This window comes from Lactuca virosa, chromosome 6 (genome assembly GCF_052849685.1).
Source record: "Lactuca virosa cultivar CGN04683 chromosome 6, Lactuca_virosa_CGN04683_v6, whole genome shotgun sequence".
NCBI lineage: Eukaryota > Viridiplantae > Streptophyta > Magnoliopsida > Asterales > Asteraceae > Lactuca > Lactuca virosa.
The window spans coordinates 84,419,823-84,442,651 of record NC_136431.1 but is presented as its reverse complement, the minus strand read 5'-3'; the positions used below and the strand labels follow the sequence as shown (position 1 = coordinate 84,442,651).

Sequence of the window (22,829 nt, the reverse complement as noted above, 5' to 3'; positions counted from 1 at the left end):
TAACTATGTCAAGTATAATTTTCAATACTACAAAAGATAATAAAATTCTTAAATTTAGAGTTATATAAGATAAAAAAAGATAAAGTATTATGTAACCATAATGTTTTATAATATTTGGTATTTTAAAATTTTGAGAGTTTTGATAATTTCTGTTACATTATATAACTTATATATAAAATATATTCATTTTTATTTTAACGAATAAAAAATATCATACATAATATATAAAAGTAATACTTATAAAATAATAAAATAATAAAATACTAAAATATGTTTGGAAACTTATCTAAGATTAACAATGTTGATAGTCTTAGTTTGGATCGGACGACAAATTTTGTGAAAGCCAGCCCCACACATAATAAATGCTTGGATGCGAATATGATACTTTTTTTTTTGTTGATCTGGAACTTTTCCCATATCATGACATTGGGAGTAGTTAATTCTAGATAAAAATATATTCCATAAGATTGTTATTCAATATTTGTTTTAGATTATGGGTGAAGTTCTAAGTTTAAACCGAATTGGATTGGATATTAGTATAATCCTAATTTAATTATTTCAGTTTTGTAATGTTTTTGTTATTCAACGTATTGCTACTTTTTAGTATAATATAAACTAGGTGTGAGACCCATGTATTACATGAGTTTATTTTAAAAAAAAATTAAATATGAAATTTTAACAATATGAGAAGTTTGAATTTATAAGAAAAATGAGAAGTTTTTTAAATTAATGAGACTTTAATACATTGAATACATTATATATATAAACCCATTCTAATAAATATCTTACATATATATTACCTTATATATTAAATGTGGAATTTTAATTTAATAAAATGAAAAATATAATAAAATGACAAGTGGAAAATAGAAATTTCAAAAATTCTAGAAAATGTCATGTGTCCAAATGAAGGAGAAGATGACATGTGGCAAAAAGATTTTGATTTATTAGGGAGGATATATTAAATGTGGAATTTTAATTTAATAAAATGACAAGTGGAAAATAGAAATTTCAAAAATTCTAGAAATGTCATGTGTCCAAATGAAGAAGAAGAGAACATATGACAAAAAGATTTTGATTTATTAGGGAGGATACTTCATGTTTTAGTAATAGTAAACAAATGAAACTCTTATTTTAGTAACGTACTGTGCAAAAGTCTTTTACTAAATTAAACAAGTTTTACAATGTTGTGTTATGCATTGGATATTTGTAGTACCCCTTAAGTTGTAGGATGATGAGTTGTTTCATGAACTCTTATATCCTATATTTTTTTCTTCTCAAATTTATATCATATGCATCATATATAAATTGTACTAAAAGGTGCAGAGTTGGTAGGGATGAATTTTTATTTGTTATGGGTTGAAAGTGATGACAATAAGATGATGGAGAAACTCATGTGGCGCCTAGGTGGCATGTAGGTAGTAAGAGATTTGAGGGATGGAGTCCCACCACCCTTAGGGTACACAAAGTCCTGCTAGATGAGGCTAGGTTCATGTGATGTACTCGCGTTACCGCAAACCATACCACACTGTAAGTGCACAGTCCGACAATACATGGACCAAGCGTTTTCTCCAACCTGAATGCCTCCCCCTCCCCCCCCCCCTCTACTCTTGGTCACTGACTAACGATCACTTATTAATGTTTTTTAATTTTTTTTACCATTAATAAATCTCACACTCAACCATTTCAAAAACAACTCTCTCTCTCTCTCTCTCTCTCTCTCTCTCTCTCTCTCTTTCTCTCTCTCTCTCCAGTTCCATTCATATTCTCTCCATTTCCATTTCCATTTCCATTATATCATTTATATTCCTTTCCAAATTTTACACTCCATTTCAAATGGACTATAGTCATGTCAAATCCAAAAAATGGTTTAAGGCAAGGACATAACTGGCGCAATGAAATCAGAAGTTGTTCATCAGGTTTGACATATTCAATTCCTGAAACACAAATTCGAAATTATTTTGAATACCCACCATATCAACCTCAATATAGTCAACTACGAATGCAACTGTAACACAAACTTTTCATAACATGCATTATTATGAGGGGTGTAACTTGTATATAAGACAAACAAAAGGAATAACTTATGAGTTTTGCTTGAGTATGTGTATGAAATATATGGTGATGTGCAGTCTTAAGGAGAATAATGTGTAACCCTTTATTTATGAGATTATAATAAAAAAAACAATACTTTTTATCTGAGGAAATCTAAAAGACAGTTTTAGTTTAATCAAATACAAACGAGTTGATATAAAAACATTAAAATATGATTTCGTCCGAAATTGAGATGGATGTAAGGTATAAGTGGTGATTGTTTCGCTACACGACATGTACAAAGTTTATACACGACATGTAGTCACCGAAATTGAAAAAAATAAAGCATAAAAAACTCGTAATTTGCAGTAAAAAATAACCCAAAACAACTCAGAATGCAAATGATGTGACTCTCCAAAGTTCTGGAGCTGAATAACACCAATTCAAAGGGAGAATTGAAGAGGATTGCATTAATTACAGACCTAGCACTTAGAGTGAAGATAATTGTCTCTTATTACTTGTTAATATACTTATTAGGTACTGAATTGAGTAGAGGGTCAAGAACATTAATATGGAATAATCATGCAATTGTTAAGAGTTAGTGTATCCTATGGTGAATAAGGTAGTAAGCTTCATAATTACAAGGTTATATAGTAATATTTATGGCTAGCTTCTTAATTAAATATGATAGGTATGATAAACCCGAATTATGGAAATTGTGAATTGGTGGTGTAAAGCATATGTCTTAATAAATTAAGACACATGAATGATTGTTCCATGATATATAATCAATTTGGTATGAGATTTGGTTATGGAATTTAGTTTGTGCTTAAAGAGCTTGTAGCTTAAGTTAAGGTATTTGGAAGTGTGGGTTTGATGGATAAGTAATGGTTAATTAATTTCAAAATGGGTTAAGACAAATATATATTGTATATGGAATGTGGTTGATATTGGTATAATAGAGTAATGTGACTTAACAAAGTGTTAAGTCAATTCAATGAATGAATGGGTTATAAGTCAATTTAATGAATGAATGGGTTATATTTTGAGTTGTAATAGTTCACGTTTGTTTTGATATGGTAACAACTTCGGGAGATAAGATCAAAGGCTAGATCAAAAGTGTTGGGACTTCAAGTGATCAATCAATCATAAGGTGAGTAACCATACTCCTCTTTTAGAGAGATGTTATCTGAATATATGCTTATTATTGTATTATATGATAAATATAGTATTTTGGTTATTATAGAATAATATATTGTGTGTTAAAAGCTTGGAGAGCTGTGTTTGGTTGATAGTCGTATTAAATTGGTATAACTGAGTTTTATTGTAAGTAATTGTGATACAGAGTAATAAGTTGATTTAGTTGAATTATAGTTATGTTATGCTATGACGTTTTGGTGTATCTATCTATGGATATTGATGGGTTTTGAGCATAGAACTAAAACCTAAGTGTGGATACAACCCTAATGCCATGGATCTAGGTTTTCTCTAGTTGAACATGCAAACATTGAACACAAAAGAAGAAACCCTAGGTTCTATGTATTACAATCGAAATTCACATAATAAGGACTAAAATACATACCTTGATTGTTATGTTGTAATAACAATCTAAAAATATTGCTTAAAAGACCTTTGGTAGCAAGCGCCACAAGTGTCGCGCCTCTAGTGGCTCACAAGCAAACTCAAGCAACCAAGGATTACTATATATAGAGAGAGAGAAAAGGAAGAAGAATTTCGGCTCTAATCCTTTTTAGGGGTGCATGGACGAAATTCAACCCTAAGAAGGGTTTATATAGGTGTTAGGAAGGTATTGGATAAGGCAGGTGTATCCAAGATAACCCTAATCCCTTAACTTCCCCCTAAGGCATCCATGGCACCCTTAAAGCCCAAGGAAACCCTAGGAGCATCTAGATTTCGTTCCCCTAACCATAGGGAGGTTCTAGAATTGCCTAATGCTCAACTATTAAACATTGTCACCTTTAGTCCCTACAGTTTCAATTAATTACTTTAATCCCAATATTAATTCCAAATTAATTTTTGATTAAATATTAATTAAACATTATGATTTATAATTAATATATTATTTCCATAATACATTAATAAATCATTTATTTTGATTTCTAATTAATTTATTAACCAAGTAATAAATTAATAAATCATTATTCTCTCTCTAAAAGTTATCTTATTTAATTGTCAGGTTTGAAGGCAACCCAAAAGGATTGTGCTACTTTCAATTCAAGTTTATACCAATTATAGTTATGGGCTTAGACACCTAATCCAACAGTCTCCCACTTGGATAAGTCTAATAACTATAACTGGCTGTATAACTACTAAATTTACTAGCAAATTTTAGCTACCAAAAGCCGCTGTCGAACTCTGACCCAGTCAGTGACGTGTCCTTAGATAAGTGATCAAATATTCCTCCGTTCTACAAGATATCGTATGGACATGAGACATGGATTATAATCAATCTCTCTGTCCAAGATTTGTTTCTCGATTTATGATTTATGACGACTGAAATCAAACTACTAATTAAACACATCAATTCAGTCCAGGCTTGGCTAAACACTTTATATGTCATCATGAAATCATCGAGGGGCCCACATATATCGCTTTTTCCCGTCTTCGGCAAAAGGAACGGATAAACTTCAACTTATATGCTTGTACTATTCACTCATCAAATCACGCACAAGAATATGTTTTATAACATCAAGTTACTGATGCGTTTACGTATTATCAATGCACAACTGAATCGTAAACAACAACTCATATATCTCTGTTTCAATAATATAAGATATTATCGTCTCAAAATTACTCGTGAAAAATCCATGAAGTAATTCTTTGAGCGTGGGTTAATCCAATTCTTAAATCACCATTTCCAAAGTACTCATGACCATTGCAACAAAACCATTGCTATGTCTAATCCCCATAAACAATCTACAATTCAATGCATAATAGTCTTAATTTGCTACTTACTTCCAAAAGTACGATCGACTGTGGATGTTTGAATAATCGAATTATTCGGGAAGTAAAACATGCGAAGTGAAACGCAATAATAACCTAATTAACTATGGTCTCAAAACTACCGAATATAAATAAAACACTTATTATTTAATCACCATATCAATTAGACTTTATTAATTGTATAACTTTTCGATTAATCAACTAATCACTTGAATTAAACATCAGTCATGCCATGTTCTAAACATACATACTAGGTTTCTCTATGGTCCTTCCTTTGTAAACAGATCAATTGGACAATTCTAATGATGCTCATATCACAATTCCATAACCTTATTACAAGTGTAAGAATTCCAAATTCTTGTCACTAATAAATGTGTTAGAGTCTAACCTTACATGCAATATACTTTTGTGATGACGTGGCGTTAAAGTCACCATGACTTAGTCAACCATGTCATAAAATGCTCCATTGAAACTTTGTTACTTAAAACAATTTCATGGTAATGAGGTATCAAATTCAAAGTACACTCCTTGAACATCCTTCTTGCATTAAAGTTTATAACTCACATGTATATTTCAATAACCAACTCCCACAATGGAAACATTTCCATATACCCATATGACTATCAATTCTGATAAAGAATTATCCCAATCTAAAACATGTCATTATGGTCCTTCCAAATTTATGTTGGGTTTTGAGCAAACTAACACTACTAAGGTGTTCATGCAACCCTAGGAACCTTGGATCTATGTTTGTCTAAAATACATGCAAAATAATTTTCCAAGGTTCATAACTTATCCAGCATACATGGGGTACTTTTAAACATAAAAGATACTAGAAGAATTACATACCTTTGTTAGTGAGTTGATTCCTTAGGAGTTTGAGAGCCAAGCACCAATAATGTGAATGCCTCAAATGGAAATCACAAATCACCACAAACTTGGAAAACTTATGAGAGAATACTCTAACACTCTAGAAATCGGCCACTCTTATGCACACACACATAGTGTCTTTTCAAGCACCACAAGCCTCTTTATATAGTGTAGATGATTAGGGTTATGAACCATGCAAACCCTAATAACCCATGTCTTTTCCTATTCCAAGGATCCATGGGTTAAAAGCTCCATGGATCATCCATGGACTCCCATTTAAGCTTAGCCCATTTCCTAATGAGTGTTAGCCCACACCATATAAATATAATAGCCCATTATTTAATTAGTCACCTTTTGATTACTAAATTAATTCATAATTAATTTAGGATCAATACTAATTAAATAATACAATTTCATATTAGTATATTATAACTTATAATATATTAATAGGCTGCAAATATACTCTTCTCATAATATTATCCATATAAATAGTTCGGGTGAAGTGCAACCCAAATGGACCATGCCGGGTTGGGTCAAGTATATACCAAATAAGTTATGGACTTAGACACCTTATCCAACAGTCTCCCACTTGGATAAGTCTGATAACTGTATTTGCCTATATAGCTTCAGGAACCAACCGGCAATCGTAGCTCTCAAAAACTCTGTTGAACTATGAAGCGCCATTTTAGATAAGTGATCATATAATCCTCTGCTCTCATGATATCAGCCGGACAAATACATGGAACAATGTCTTACTTATTGTCCAGCAGTTTGTTTCCCGATTTCCGATTTGTTTGACAAAGAACTTAATCGAACACATCAATTTAGTTCTGACCGGGCCCGGTACCTAGGTCAAAACAAAATCATCGAGGGGCCCAGATATCACTTCTAATTTCAAGAAGGAACAGATAAACTTCGACTCATATGCTTGTTCTACTACTTGTTGAATCGTACACAAAGGCACGTTTTATAACATCAAGTTACTGATGCGTTTACGTGCAATCAATGCACAACCAACTCATAGGCAACAACTCATATCTCTAGGTTTGAAGACTTATATGATATTACCGTCTCACGATCACTCGAGATAAATTCCATGAAGTGATACAAGTGAGCGTGGGTTTATTCCAATACTCATAACTTATGAGCACTCATGAATGTTGTAGCAACCATTGCTATGGCTAAACACCTTTAGTCATCTACAAGCCAATTCATGACAGTCTTGATTCATACCTACTTCCGACATATGACCGACTGTGGAGAATTTGAATAAATTTATTATTCTGGAAGTCAAAACATGCAAAGCTGAAACAATCGTAAATAATTGACAATGATAGCAACACCTTACTTATAAATAAATCACAACTTTTATTCATCATCAGACGTCGATTACATTTTACAAGTTTCAATAATAACTATCTAATCTGTGAAACTAATATCGTCCCTCAGCCCGATGCGCCTCGCATGCTGCAAATGCCTAACCCTCGTCAGTCCCTTCGTAATGGGATCTGCAGGGTTCTCATCTGATGATACCCTCTTTGCCACGAGGAGTCCTTCTTCTATCTTGTGTCTTATGAAGTGATATTTTCTATCAATGTGTCGGGATCTACCATGATCTCTTGGTTCCTTGGCTAAGGCAACCGCACTATTGTTGTCACAGAAAACCTCCATAGGCTCCTTAATAGCTGGTACAACTCCAAGGTCTTCGATGAAGTTCTTCAGCCATATCGCCTCCTTTGCCGCTTCACTCGCTGCTATGTACTCTGATTCACAAGTCGAATCAGCTACCATCTCCTGCTTGGAACTCTTCCAAGTGATTGCCCCTCCATTTAGGGTAAAGACCCAACCCGAATGAGAGCGGAAGTTATCCCTATCACTCTGAAAACTAGCATCGCTATACCCTACTACTCTCAAGTCATCACTCCCACCAAGGGTAAGGATCCAATCCTTCGTCCTCCGCAGGTACTTGAGAATATTCTTCACCGCAGTCCAATGAGCCTTGCCAGCGTTCCCCTGATATCTAATGACCATGCTCAAAGCAAAGGCCACATCAGGACGGGTACAAGTCATATCATACATGATCGAGCCAACAGTAGAAGCATAAGGTAATCGACTCATCTCAGCTATCTCAGCCTCTGTACTCGGGCTCTGAGCCTTGCTCAGTTTGACATTGCTTTGGATCGGTAATTCTCCTTTCTTGGAATTCAGCATGTTGAACCTTTTCAACACCATATCCAAGTAGGTACTCTGACTAAGTCCAATTAGTCTTTTACTCATTTCTCTTAATATCCTTATCCCTAGGATATAGGCAGCTTCTCCAAGGTCCTTCATAGCAAAGCACTTCCCAAGCCAGGACTTAACCTCCTGCAAGGTTGGGATGTTATTTCCTATGAGTAGTATGTCATCTACATACAACACCAAAAAGATAACTATGCTCCCACTAGCTCTGACATACACGCAATACTCATCTTCACTTCTCGAGAAGCCAAACTCTTTGTCCTTCTCATCGAAACAAAGATTCCAGCTTCGAGATGCTTGGTTCAATCCATAAATGGATTTCTCAAGCTTGCACACTCTATTGGGGTACTCTGCACTGACAAAACCCTCTGGCTGATTCATGTAAACATCCTCAGCCAACTTTCCATTAAGGAAAACGGTTTTGACATCCATTTGCTATATTTCATAATCATGAAATGCAGCAATGGCTAGCATAACCCTAACAGACTTAATCTTTGCTACTGGTGAAAAGGTTATATCATAATCAATACCCTGAGTTTGAGTAAAACCCTTCGCGACCAGTCGCGCTTTATAAGTGTGCACCTTCCCATCCATGTCGGTCTTCTTCTTGAAGATCCATTTGCACCCGACTGTCTTACGGCCTGATGCATTGTCAACCAAGTTCCAAACTTGATTGTCATACATGGACTGTATCTCGCTGTCCATAGCCTCCTTCCATTTAGCAGACTCCGGGCCTCCCATGGCTTCCTTAACACTGTTAGGTTCATCCAGATTTACCAGTGTACTATCACTGATAAATGTATCACCTTCCGTAGTAGTATGAAATCCATAATAAAACTCAGGTGAGTTCCTAACCCTTGTGGAACGCCTCGGAGGTACAGATACGTCAGTCGGATCAACAGGAGTTTCCTCCTCAGGTTGATTGCTAGTGTCTGAGGTTCCTTCACCAATTGATTCTTGAATTTCTTCAAGATCAATTTGCCTCCCACTTTCTCCTTGGCTTATAAATTCTCTCTCTCGAAAGTCCCCTCTCCTAGCCACAAAGACCACATTCTCATTGGGTCTGTAGAAGAGGTAACCAAAGGATTTTTTTTGGGTAGCCGATGAAAATACACCTTTCACTTCGAGGTTCGAGCTTATCATGAGTCTCGCGCCTCAAGAAAGCCTCGCAACCCCAAATCTTGATGTGGTCCAAATTGGGAATTTTCCCAGTCCACATTTCATGAGGTGTTTTGGCAACCTTCTTTGTAGGGACTAGATTAAGGATGTGGGCGGCAGTCTCTAAGGCATACCCCCAAAAAGAGATTGGTAGCGAAGCTCGACTCATCATAGAGCGAACCATGTCCAACAAAGTTCGATTACGCCTCTCAGCCACACCATTTAGCTGTGGTGTCCTGTGAGGTGTCAATTGTGAGACAATCCCACACTCCTTAAGATAGTCGAGGAACTCAGTGCTAAGATACTCACCACCTCGATCGGATCGAATCATCTTAATGTTCCTGCCCAATTGATTTTCTACTTCCTGTTTAAACTCTTTAAACCTTTCAAAAGTTTCTGACTTATGTTTGATTAAGTAGACATAACCATGTCTACTAAAATCATCAATAAAAGTCACATAGTAGCGATTGGCATCCCTTGTGGTGGTTTTGAATGGTCCACATACATCAGTATGTATAAGGTCCAACAAACCCTCACCCCATGCACAAGTGCCAGTGAAGGGTGATTTTGTCATTTTTCCAAGTAGACAAGATTCACAACTGTCATATGACTTAAGGTCGAATGGCTCCAAGACTCCATCCTTTTGGAGCTGGCCTATGCGTTTCTTGCTTACATGTACAAGACGACAATGCCACAAAGATGCTTTATCCAAGCTAGTAGAAGAATCAATACACAATACATTATTTCCTAAATTATCTACAACCGATACAGCTTCATACACACCATCACAAGGTAATGCTTTAAAATAAAAAACATTATTAAAGAAAGCATTAATACTACCAACTTCATTATCAAATGAAAAGGTAAAACCTTGTTTATACAAAGCATGAAAGGAAATAATATTCCTCGCCATTTCTGACGAGTACACACATTTATTCAAATCTAACTTTAACCCACTATCTAGCAACAAAGTATAAACTCCAATCTTGGTAACAGGTGAAATCTTCCTATTCCCCATGATTAAGTTTATCTTCCCATGCTCCACATCCTCACTTCTTCTTAGGCCCTGAAAATCAGAACATATGTGAATACCAAATCCTGTATCAAGCACCCAAGAGTTAGAATATGGTGAGCTGTTAGACAATATAGTGTAAATACATGCATGGGATGGTTTCACTTTCCCATCCTTGACATCCTGCAAGTACTTTGGGCAGTTTCGCTTCCAGTGCCCCTTATTCTGACAGTAGAAGCATTCAACATCCTTAGGGATGGCAGAAGGAGTGATATAACCACTTTTGGTTCCAGATGAGGAGCCTTCAAGAGACTTTCCCTTGGTACCCTTCGAAGGGTGCTTCCTCTTCTTCCCTTTGCCTTGCCCGATAGCCAAAACATGGGTAGTAGTAGGAGTAGGAGTAGCAACCGACTTACTTTTAAGACCACTTTCGGCGGTCTTTAGAAGTCCTTGAAGCTTACTGAGTGTAAATTCCTCCTTGTTCATGTGGTATGTAATACGAAATTGATCATAACACGAGGGCAAGGAGTGCAAAATGATATCAATTGCCAACTCCTCTGGGAAGTTCACATTTAGTTTCATTAGACGGTCCACATACCTTTGCATTTTCTGCATGTGGCCCGTGATTGGTTCGCTATCCTTCATACGGGTAGTGATCATGGAGGAGATTATTTCATACCACTCTTGACGAGCACTCTGATGGTACCTTTCCATCAGATCGTGATGCATCTCAAAAGGGTAATAGTCCTCATAGGACTTTTGGAGTTCAGCTATCATGGTGGCCATCATGATGCATGCCACCTTGGTGGCATCTCTCTCATGTGCCTGATACTCAGCGACCTCCTCAGGAGTAGCAGTGGATTCATCAAACTCCTTTAGCTCCTTATCGAGGACATATTCATTATCCTCGTAACGAGTAACCATCCTGATGTTCCGGATCCAATCCATGAGGTTGGAACCATCAAAGATGACTCTCCCACAAAGGTTCATGAGAGAGAAGGAGCCAGTAGGGTTAGAGCCCGAAGCATTGTTGTTGGAAGACATCTGAAAAGAAGAAAACAAGTTTAGATTAGATATATCGAATCCTTAATAAGACACCCAAATGTAATATTAAGGCTAGGATCCAACACAATATATTATAACTTAGAAGAGGGATGCCGTAATCTAAGCAATAACATATTTGACGGTAGGTGAATGACGATTCACCAATTTCCACCATGAAAACGAAATGAATTATTAGGTTTAATTGGTTTTGAAATTCCTAGATTCTTTTGAGATTCATTGAACTTTTCAATGACATTTTTCAATCTCGATTGTGCCCTTCAAGTTTTGTGACTGGGATGCCGAGGATCACAAAACAAGGTGTGAATAACCATGCAAATTCACTTGGTACCCTTAATATTATCACCTAATCAATGTACTGGTTAACCACACGCGCTCCACCGATCTATGATAAACATTAAGTTACCTTTCGTGATCCTTACTAGTCCAAGTTAATGTGCCGGTTAACCACACACGCTCCACCAACGACTTGGTAAGGTACAAAGTGTGAATTTCATGGGTTAGCACCATATTCACAATTTCCTAAAGTAACTAAGATTGAGAATTTATAAAAGTATTTAGTTACTTTATAATATTCATTATACTTTTAATGAGAATTTAAAGTCATTGTCCTACCCGTTCGGCTAACGACCCTCCACCGATCAAGGAAGCGGTGGGTGAGAATGGACACCCATTAAGCTGCCATTTTATAGGCAACAACCTTATACCCCCCTTATAGACCGGCTTTGTGAATGAGGCCTACTAACGGTAAAACGACTTAATCTTATACATATATAATAATTAACCATTAATGTTATAAATAATATAAGGGTTGAATTTTAACTTTTAAAACTCTAAGGGTTGGAATTAAAGTATATTAAAGTGTGTGTAACTTTACAAATTCCAAAACTTGTGGACAAGTTTTGAAACTATTCAAAACTTTTCATTTCATAACTTATGAATTAAAGGTTCATAAAAATGAAGACTCTTCATTTTCATGTAACTTATATGTTTTAAATGTGAATAAAAGAAAGTGACCTTTAGAAATCCATAACTTGAGGACAAATTATGGACTCCATTAAAACACATAAATGATCAAGAATTAATTAATAAACAATTTAGCAAATAATTCCTATGATCTAACAATAATTCATAAGAACATGAACATCATATCAAAATTTCAAGAACATATGAACACATATAAACATGGAATTTTGGTATTAGCCATTGTAAATGGATTAGAACAACCATTACACCATCTAAAATAAGTTTTATAACAACAAAATAGTTTAGGGTAATGTTTCTAGTCCATTTCCAGCAGCACAAATCGAAATTCTGCATTCTGCATGGCCAACTCGTCGAGTGCACGAACTGACTCGCCGAGTTGGTTGAAGTTTCACTTGGACTCGTCGAGTCCCCCCATTGACTCGTCGAGTCCCCTGTGCAGACAGCTCAAAAATTCGATTTTTACACTCTTTTGCATCAAGTATCAAACAAACAAGCCTAGGCTCTGATACCACTGTTGGGTTTTGAGCAAACTAACACTCATAAGATGTTCATGCAACCCTAGAAACCTTGGATCTATGTTTATCTAAAATACATGCAAAATAATTTTCCAAGGTTCATAACTTATCTAGCATACATGGGGTACTTTTAAACATAAAAGATACTAGAAGATTTACATACCTTTGTTAGTGAGTTGATTCTTTAGGAGTTTGAGAGCCAAGCACCAATAATGTGAATGCCTCAAATGGAAATCACAAATCACCACAAACTTGGAAAACTTATGAGAGAGTACTCTAACACTCTAGAAATCGGCCACTCTTATGCACACACACATAGTGTCTTTTCAAGCACCACAAGCCTCTTTATATAGTGTAGATGATTAGGGTTATGAACCATGCAAACCCTAATAACCCATGTCTTTTCCTATTCCAAGGATCCATGGGTTAAAAGCTCCATGGATCATCCATGGACTCCTATTTAAGCTTAGCCCATTTCCTAATGAGTGTTAGCCTACACCATATAAACATAATAGCCCATTATTTAATTAGTCACCTTTTGATCACTAAATTAATTAATAATTAATTTAGGATCAATACTAATTAAATAATACAATTTCATATTAGTATATTATAACTTATAATATATTAATAGGCCACCAAATATACTCTTCTCATAATATTATCCATATAAATAGTTCGGGTGAAGTGCAACCCAAATGGACCATGCCGGGTCGGGTCAAGTATATATCAAATAAGTTATGGACATAGACACCTTATCCAACAATTTATACTTCCAACCGTCTTTAGCGAACCTCAGATTGTCCTTGACAGTTTTTTAACAACTTTATTCATATTTGTTCTATTCCTTTTTCCCTCTCAATGCCCTAGGCATTTGGAAAAATCATAGCAAGTGAATATTATAGCATATGTAATCAATCCTATATCTGAAGCATATGAGATTCGATACATAATGTCTTACATAAAGACATGATACTTGATCAATCTCTTGCTAATAATATTTCCATATATTGAATTTCCTATGTTGAATTATTTCAACACAATATTCACATATATCCATGACTAAGTTCCATTAAAATCCTTCAATCTAAACTTTTAGATTTGAAAATGAAGTATGAGTGTTCTTCTCCCCAAAATCTTAATTATAGTGAAACAACTTCCAAACTCTGCAGCTTGCAATTTGAAAAGACTTGTTTCCTATAAATAGTATTGCCAACTTGAAATACGTAGCACAACAATTATGCTTCTATTGGCATAACAATTATACTCTTGTCAGCATAACAATTATGCTCCAACTAGCTTTGACATGTATCCAGAAATCCACTGGACATCCAGAAATCAATACTATTGACTTTCTTACTAAAGTTCAGATTTCTGATACATGGTGCTTTGATAAGTTTTCATCTAGACTTCTCAAGCTCATACACCTTCATTAGATAGCATATGTGTGTGTTTAAACCCTTTCAGAACTACAAGTCCTGAACGTTTAAACTATTTCTTGCCATTTCTGTCACAACTAGCATTTTTAGCTAGGAAATTGTGTCCTCATGTAAACATCAACTATTGTAAGACTTGTACTCTAAGCGGATATCATATTCCATGCTCAATTAAAATCATCCATTTGAATCAAAAATCCTGAGTGAAGTTCAAAACCTAATGCAATACATCTCATATACTTGACTATGGGTCTAAACTCTAAAAATCCCGGTTCAAACTTATTATGGACTAGGATCCTCTTATTTGGCCTAATGGGCCAGTAAACCTTCTATTTGATGATTTTGGACCAATGAAACCCAATTGGGCTCTACTTGGGCCCACATTCGTCAAACCATAGCAATTGGGCCATGTTGGGCCTAAAATAACTCACTTATTCTTAAGGATCTATGATGGGCCGTAAAGCCATCTTCTCATGGTAATTAGGTCGTAAACCCCACCACACTACCACCTTTGGGTCGTAAACCCTCAAGAAGAGCCCAATGGGCCAAAAATTCTCAACTTGGGCCTCATAATGTCAAACATGAGCTAATATGGCCCAAAGTTTTCCTCTCTTCTTTTCCCCTCTCATTCTCGGCCCAATATAAAAAAAAACAAATGAGAGTGGAATAGAGTTTGACACCTCAACATTACCTAATGGATATCCATGCAAGATTTCATGTATCCATGCAAACCTCAAATCACTCTCTTCATAAGTCAACTCTCACTCTCCCACCCCTCTCTATCTCTCGGCTACTCTCTCCCTCTCCACCCTCATTCACCATTTCAAATCTAACTCATTCTCTCTCAAACCCACTCAAACACTCCTCTCTAAAAACACTCAAAGAAACCTCCTCTATTCTTCCTATAAATCGTGGTGATTGTGTGTGAGTTCAAGAATACATCATCAAAGTTCATCATCTTGGTAAGATATCATACATTCTAGTGTGTAACTTCATCATATGACAAATCCTCCATCTAATAACACCTCATTCGTGATCCATGTTCTAGATTCACCTTAGGTTCGAGATCTACTCAAGAAAGCTTGTCAAGGGCCGAGATCTTCTCATTTCCTTACCAAAAACCGAAATATCCAAAGCAAAGTGAGTTCATACCCCCTATTTTCGGTTTTCACTATGTTTTGGGGGAGAATACAAGTTGTTTTGTGTAGATCTATTTGTTTATGCATGTATATGTGTGTTTTCATGCTATATGTTGTGTTTATGTTATAAAAACATGTTAGATCTTTACCAAAATCGAAATATCTACTATATTTGGTGGTGTTTGTAAACTAAACCATCTTATGTGACATACTATGTGGTGGAAAGGATTAAACATGCTAAAAATGTGTGAAAACTAACCAAAATCATATAAAGGGCCATTTTTGACAAAACAACCAAAAAGTGAGGTTCTTATGTAGCTCACAGTTTTGAGAGGACCAAAAGAGTCATTTTAAATCTAAATGGAACTTTATGATATTCATGGTCTTAAAGGGGCCAAAAGTGCAAATTTTCATAAATGGGCTTCTATATGGGCCTTCACAGTTCTAATGGGCCAAATATGTCAATTTTCACAGAAATGGGCCTTATTTGGGCTTCTCACGGCTTTGGGCCAAAAATTATAACTTTTGGACTTTTGTGGTCTTAAATGTCATTTTCCACAAAATTGTACCAGAAATGTAAATTTTTGATAAGAGGGATTAAAGATGTGAAAATATTAAAATTTGGGCCAAAAAGATGAAATTATCTATAAGGGGACTAAAATGCACATTTTCATAAAACAAATCAAGCCAAAAATGATATTTTTGACAAAAGTGAGTTAAAAATGTTATTTTTACCAAAACTAGTCTTAAATTCAAGTTTTGTTCTAAAAAGGGGCCTAAAATGTTATTTTTACCAAAAATGGGCCTTAATTGTAAATTCTTGGCTTAATGGGCCAAGAATGTCATTTTACAAAAGTGGGCCTTTTATGTCATTTTGGTAAATAATAGAGCTAAAACTAGCAAAATAATAACAAACGGGTTAATTAGGTCATTCTCATGTTTATTGGGCCTTAGTGACCCACTTATATGCTTGATAGGTCCTGAATACTCTTTACATGTTTATTGGGCCTTGATGACCCATTTACATGCTCGACGGGCCCTTGGATACTCCTTGCGTGCTTATTGGGCCTGTAAATATCATACATGTGAAATGGGCCTTAGTTGTCCTTTTACATATATTTATTGGGCCCAGGTTATATAAACTAATTCTTTACGAGCCTTGAAATGATTTACATGCTTAGTGATCCTTAGTTGTTCACTTACATGTTCATTGGGCATGGAGTGTGCTTTATATGTTTTCTTTTCGCGTAAATTTCGATTAGGGATCTAGTGAGACGTGTCGGATGACACCTATTGAGTGTACGATCGTAACCTGTAGTTATAACCAGAGTCTCTTGGAGGGAGAACGGGGATTTGTGTATAGATCAATACGGGGATGACACCCTACACCTGAGCTGTTTGCTACAGCTAGACTAAACTAGTCTAGGGTGACAAAAAACCTTATTCTATTTTCGTCGACGTCCATAAACGCCATGACAGGCGGAATTGTCATTATCTAGCATGGTTATAACGACTCACTTAGAGGAATTAACATTATAAATTTACGGGAAAACCATTCTCATTTCTCTTTGGATTACTCGGTAACTTACTCGCACCGGTATGCAACCTTGGGGGTTGTTTTACCAGCATTCTCTTTTACAAACAACATTGGGTTGTCTGGGGGCATTCTCTTTACCTTCTCTTTACATTTTCTTCATTCTCTTTTGGCATTCTATTAAACAATAACACACATGCATTAATACAAGATCGGACACAAACATACTAAATTGTTTTAAGAAAATATAGGATTTTCTTGTGATTACAAAGTTATACAAATCATTTTCTCAAACATGCTTATGAACTCACCAACATTTTTATGTTGACCTTTTTAAATTAACTTGTATTCTCAGGAAACCGTTGAACAGGTTGGGCAGAACGAAATCTGGGATATTTTGTCATATTTTGTTTCATCATATTTTAACTATTTTGGGCATGTAATATTCAAATACTACTTGATGTAAACTATGTATGTTCAATTATATACTTTGTGATGATACTACAAGAAAGAAGTCACATCAATGCCCCCAGACGTTTCCGCCGTCTGGTTTGGGGGTGTGACAATTTCTCACAATTCGAACTATGAAAAGGGATGTCGTAATCATATACGAATTTGAGAACGCAATTATCACAAATTCTAACCATAATGATATTAATCAGATTTTAAAATCTACTAGCGAAAATGTTTCCTCTTAGTCATTATCATGAATTAGAGCAAAACTTTTACCACCTAGATTTTATGGTGTATGTGTTCCCATCCATGTGAATCTTATCATTTCCAACCTACCATCATAAGATAAGGTTCAAGACAAAAACAAAATAAAATTTAGGTTTCCTTTCATCGACTGAACTTTACTTATTCTTAATCTCTTGCCATCTGGCAGTACCAGTGCTTCCATGTTGTTAAGCAGCTCACTTTTATTGACCAATGTACCATCACTGACCAATGAGGTTTGCCTTTTGCAATCAAATGAGAACCATAGAACTCATAAGCATTTCCAACTCAACTAGAAGGTGCATAGAAACAAGAGTGTGTCAACTTAACACGATAGGTTATTAACCTCAAGTCGTGTGCTAGTGATAATTAAAAGGTTTATTCTTGATTCGCTCCTGAAACCCTTCAAGATCAATAAGACTCCCACTGACTTCTTGACATATAAGTTTCTATGTTAAGGAACATTCCTCGACAAACAAATATTCATGAGTTAGTGTGGGTTCTTATCAAGAGAACACTTCACTGAATTGGTCTTAGTTTATCCTTTGTTTTAACTAAAACAACACAACTACCATTTCAAAATATGCTAGAGTAAAAAACATTTCTACTCCACATTTTATGATGTGTTATAAACCTACTTAGTTTGAAATAAGTTGCAAGATATGATTCGAAGTTACTACAGTATGACTTTAAAACTTGATTTGATACGAAGTATAAGTCATCTCTCGATTAAACCATTTCAACAATATCTGATTCCTCTTTTGAGTTGAAACAATTTCCTAAGATGTCCTTAAAGGATCAATTGTGACATGGTTCTACAATCATTAAGATGATCATAAAGCATGATACTAAAGTACTCTCCTTTCCTTTCAGATTGGAGAAACCTTTATCTTTCTGCCTAATAGATTCTTCTTATTCGTTCTGTCACACTTTGAAACTTTTCCAAAGTATCATAATTACACTTAATCTTATAAGCATAACCATATTTACTGAACCATTAGTAAATCATGACGAATAGACTTATCATCCTTTGTGGTGGATCTGACCAGTCCATATCAATGTGTGCTAGATCCTTTAGTCCTTCACTTGTCTCACATAAACATGTGATCAAGGAAATAGTCTTAATATTCCAATGATCAAAATTCTCATACATCACACAATACGAATTGTATGACTCCAAGTTTCTATCCAATTGAAACCTGGGTGATAAGAATACCTTTTCACTTGGTTGATTATGACATTGCCACAAATGATATAGAAAAGAACCAAATCCACTCTAGTATTGCTAATAATAGAGATATAACTACCAATTTTCATAAATACCATTGCAAGGAAATATAAAGTAAATAAGATAAAACCAAAAAATTCACTTTATTGATAATGTGCGGAAAAATGTGTCCTTGCAATGCAAATATATATGAAAACTATGTTTCTAGATGTTTCCTACGCAATCTATTAATCTATCATAACTCCTAAGCTCCAAATTCTGATCATAAAGCCATGTGACCGAAATCCCTCTCTTACGATCAGAATTAGCTTTTTTTTCTTCAGCTTCCTTCTTTCTCTTAGATCCTGCAAAAACATGAAAATGTAACTATCACATCATGTATTAAGAATCTATTAATAGGAAATTAATGGAGTTATATAATGGATTTTAACATACACGTTCAGTTATCATGTTTTGTAACTTTTAGAAATGAATAACATTATGTAATATTATGTGATTTTGAGCGTTGAGTTCTAAAAAATAGTTTTTACTAGAATTGAAGTAAAACTATGTTTAGAATCATTCAGAAAGTATTGGAAGTCTTATGAGATTCCAATCAAATGTCAGCTATTGAAATTAACGAAAATATAAAGTTGAAAATAAGTAAAAATTATATTATTGAAAGTTGTAAAAAATCTCGTTAGAAACATTTAGGCGAAAACCTCATCGAAATCCGAGTTATAACGAAGAAGTTATGACTATTTGAAGTTTCGCGACAGAACCGGCACGACGTCGTATGACGTAAAAAGTGAGTTTTCGATAAACTACTTTTTAGCCTTAGTGATATAAATGAAAGTCGTAGTATTCGTTAAACCGAGAATTTTCATAAAAAGAACGTCCAAATCTGACTTCGTATGAGGAAGTTATGATTTTTCTAGATTTCAGTATAGCAGTATACAACTAAAAACTCGAAATAAAGATCAGGTGATTTTTAGCCGATACAACCTAAACGAGAATCGAAGATCTCGTTAATAGTAGCACAACGGTAAAAAGACTGACGAAAACGGACGTCCGATGAAGAAGTTATAAAATTTTAACGGACTTTTCGTGTCCCGGCCTGTTAAAAATATAACTTTAAAAATGAATTCAAAATTAGCCAACGGAGTCTAAACGAAAGTTGTAGAGTATAATCTCACCTACGCGTGGATATAAAGAACGTCGAAAACGGAGCTCGTATACAAAAGATATGGATTTTAGAAGTTTGGAAAATCTGTGTATGCCCCTCGTACATGAGTACGCCCATCGTACTCGTGTGTGTGAACCAGATTTGGCCACGTAGCCCAAACCCTTGCATGTGACACGTATCATACGGACTCGACACGTCTGATGTCACGCATCACGCTACGCATAGCGTACATGGTGTACGCCCATCGTACTGAGCCGCAATACATTACGCCCCGTGTAATAGAGCATATGCCTAGCAAAGAGGTTATCAGGGCAGTACGCCCCGCGTATTTGAAGTTACACCCATCGTAATTCAGTTTTCAGCCCCTATAAATAGTGAGCAAGACCTCCAGGTTTTTGTTTACAAAATATATTCTGTCTCACTCTCTACTTCTTCTCTACCTACTTTTAACCCCCCGAAGTCCCGGTATCATCCCCGACACCCGAAGCAAGGCCCGACGCTCCTAAGTTCCTGAGAAAATCATATTTTCAATTCGAAACTCTGCCCTAGTAAGGCCGGTTTTCAACTAAAATCCCCGGTTTTGTCACAGAAAGTCATATTTAAAGTCGAAGTGCTGCCCAAATTAATACTTTAATCCTCGGTATTTCACGGTGGGTTCAATATATGGGAACAATGGTATGTTATGTGTTATATGTGCTATGTGCTTTTCCGTGTTATTATCCCGTGTTATTGTTTCGTGCTATTATGGTAGCAAAGCTATACCCTTGACCATGTGATCAGTGAAAGGACTTAGATTCACAGTGGTATTGGTATGTAGCCTCTGGCCGTGTAGAGCATGTCTCGTAAGAGAATGACTTCTATCCCTATGGCATTGGCTAAAGGTTAGATAGGGTTGAAAGCCTGAAATCTACCAAAATGTTTAATCAGAAATTGTATGTCATCTGTGCCATTTGGGCCGAAGCATTATTGATGTATATCAAGTATTGAAATTTTTATGTCTCATTGATTGTTATGGAAAGCCTGTCACATGATTCACATATGCCTTTGTTGTTCCTTGTTCCCTTTGTTTCTACCATATTGAAGTATGTATATGGCATAACGTTATATTGTATCTATTATTGAACTCACTAAGCGTCACCGCTTACCCTTCTCAGTGTTTAATAATTGTAGGTGATAAGCATCCAGTATAGTCATATACTGTTAGAAGATTTTGAATAGTTAAAAACTATTACTTTGTATTTAGTACTCATGTATGTATAAAACTTTAATATCCTGGGTAGTTATGTAATATATAACACTTTCTAATAGTCTAAATAGTCGGTTTGTATCCAGTCTTTTGTAATCAAATTATCAATGTAAAATATTATTTATAAATATGCATGTAGCATGTTTTGGAGTGACTTGGAGTAACAATGTCTTTAGTATGAAAGTTTGGGTCTTTCATTCATGGTATCAGAGCAGTAGTTTAAGTGAACTAAATATCACCGATTGGTATTTAGACTTAAACCATTGGAAGTTCAATATATGAAAGAATTCATTAGGAGTATATGGATACAAACCATATGAAAGATTTAAGTAAAGTATTAGGTAATAATAAATCCTAATATTCTAAATACTATGTTGCTCCAAATTTTCAGAAGAAGGGCTGAACAGGAAAGTAGCCATACACCAGAAGTGGGTGGAGATCCTAAACCTGGTGATGTAAATACTCCAGTATCCCCTCGTGAGGAGCGAATCTTGGGTAAACTTACTGGTATTATTCGGCAGACTCTCGAAGAACACAAAAAGAATGGTGATAAAGGCAAAGAGAAAGCCATCGGAGAATCTTCAAAAGGAGAGGCGAAACGCCCCTCATTCAAAACTTTCAAGAGTAGTGGTGCTACAGAGTTTTCTGGTGTCCTTAATCCCATAGTTGTTCTAACTTGGATTCAGAACACAGAGAAAGTATTTCGTATCTCTCATGTGGATAATGAAGACAAGGCTAATTATACTTCTGCAATGCTCCTCGGAGAAGCCTTGGTCTGGTGGGAGGCAACATATGAAGCTCTTAATGGGTATGACCAGGAGAATTTATCCTGGGAAATGATCAAAATTCGTTTGCTAGGAAAGTATTGTCCTCTTAACACGAGGAGGAGATTGGAGAAAGAATTCCTCGAGCTTAAACAGGGAGGAATGACCGTGAATGAATATGAAACTCAATTCAATCAAAAAGCACGGTTTGCTATAAAGTATATTCCAACTGAAGATGAGAAAATTCAGTTATTCTTGGATGGACTGCGATATGAAATCCACGATTTCGTAGCTAACTGGGATATTCTGTTATTTGATAAAGCTATTGAGTACGCTCGAAAGCGTGAGCATGACTTATAGATACGTGGTGCCACTTTTTCTGTTCCGAAGCACCCACATATCGATCGAACTGTTCCTGTTTCCTCTATTCCACCACCTCAATCCGTTCGATATGAACCTGGCAAACAAGTGAAATCTCATAATACCTCTCGTGGCTGTGGCAGGTCACAATCTTTTTCTCTTCAATCGCCATCATGTCGCATTTGTGTAAAGAATCATCAGGGCCAATGCAGAATAGATAAGGAATCTGTGGTCTGTTATGGATCTGGAGAAACGGGTCACATAAAGCCAGCTGCCCAATAAAGGATGTTACTTGCTACGCATGTGGTGTTACTGGCCACAAGAAGCATTTCTACCCTACTCTTACTAGCCAAATGGTGGGAATTCAAACTTCTGTTCAACAACCGACAAAAATTCAAGC

At 35.6% G+C, this 22,829-nt stretch overlaps 1 pseudogene; it reads right to left on the bottom strand.

The window, feature by feature from the left end:
* LOC145121714 (pentatricopeptide repeat-containing protein At2g42920, chloroplastic-like) overlaps window positions 1-22,601 on the bottom strand; it is a 28,182-nt pseudogene extending 5,581 nt beyond the window's left edge.
* Window positions 22,602-22,829: the final 228 nt, after the last annotated feature.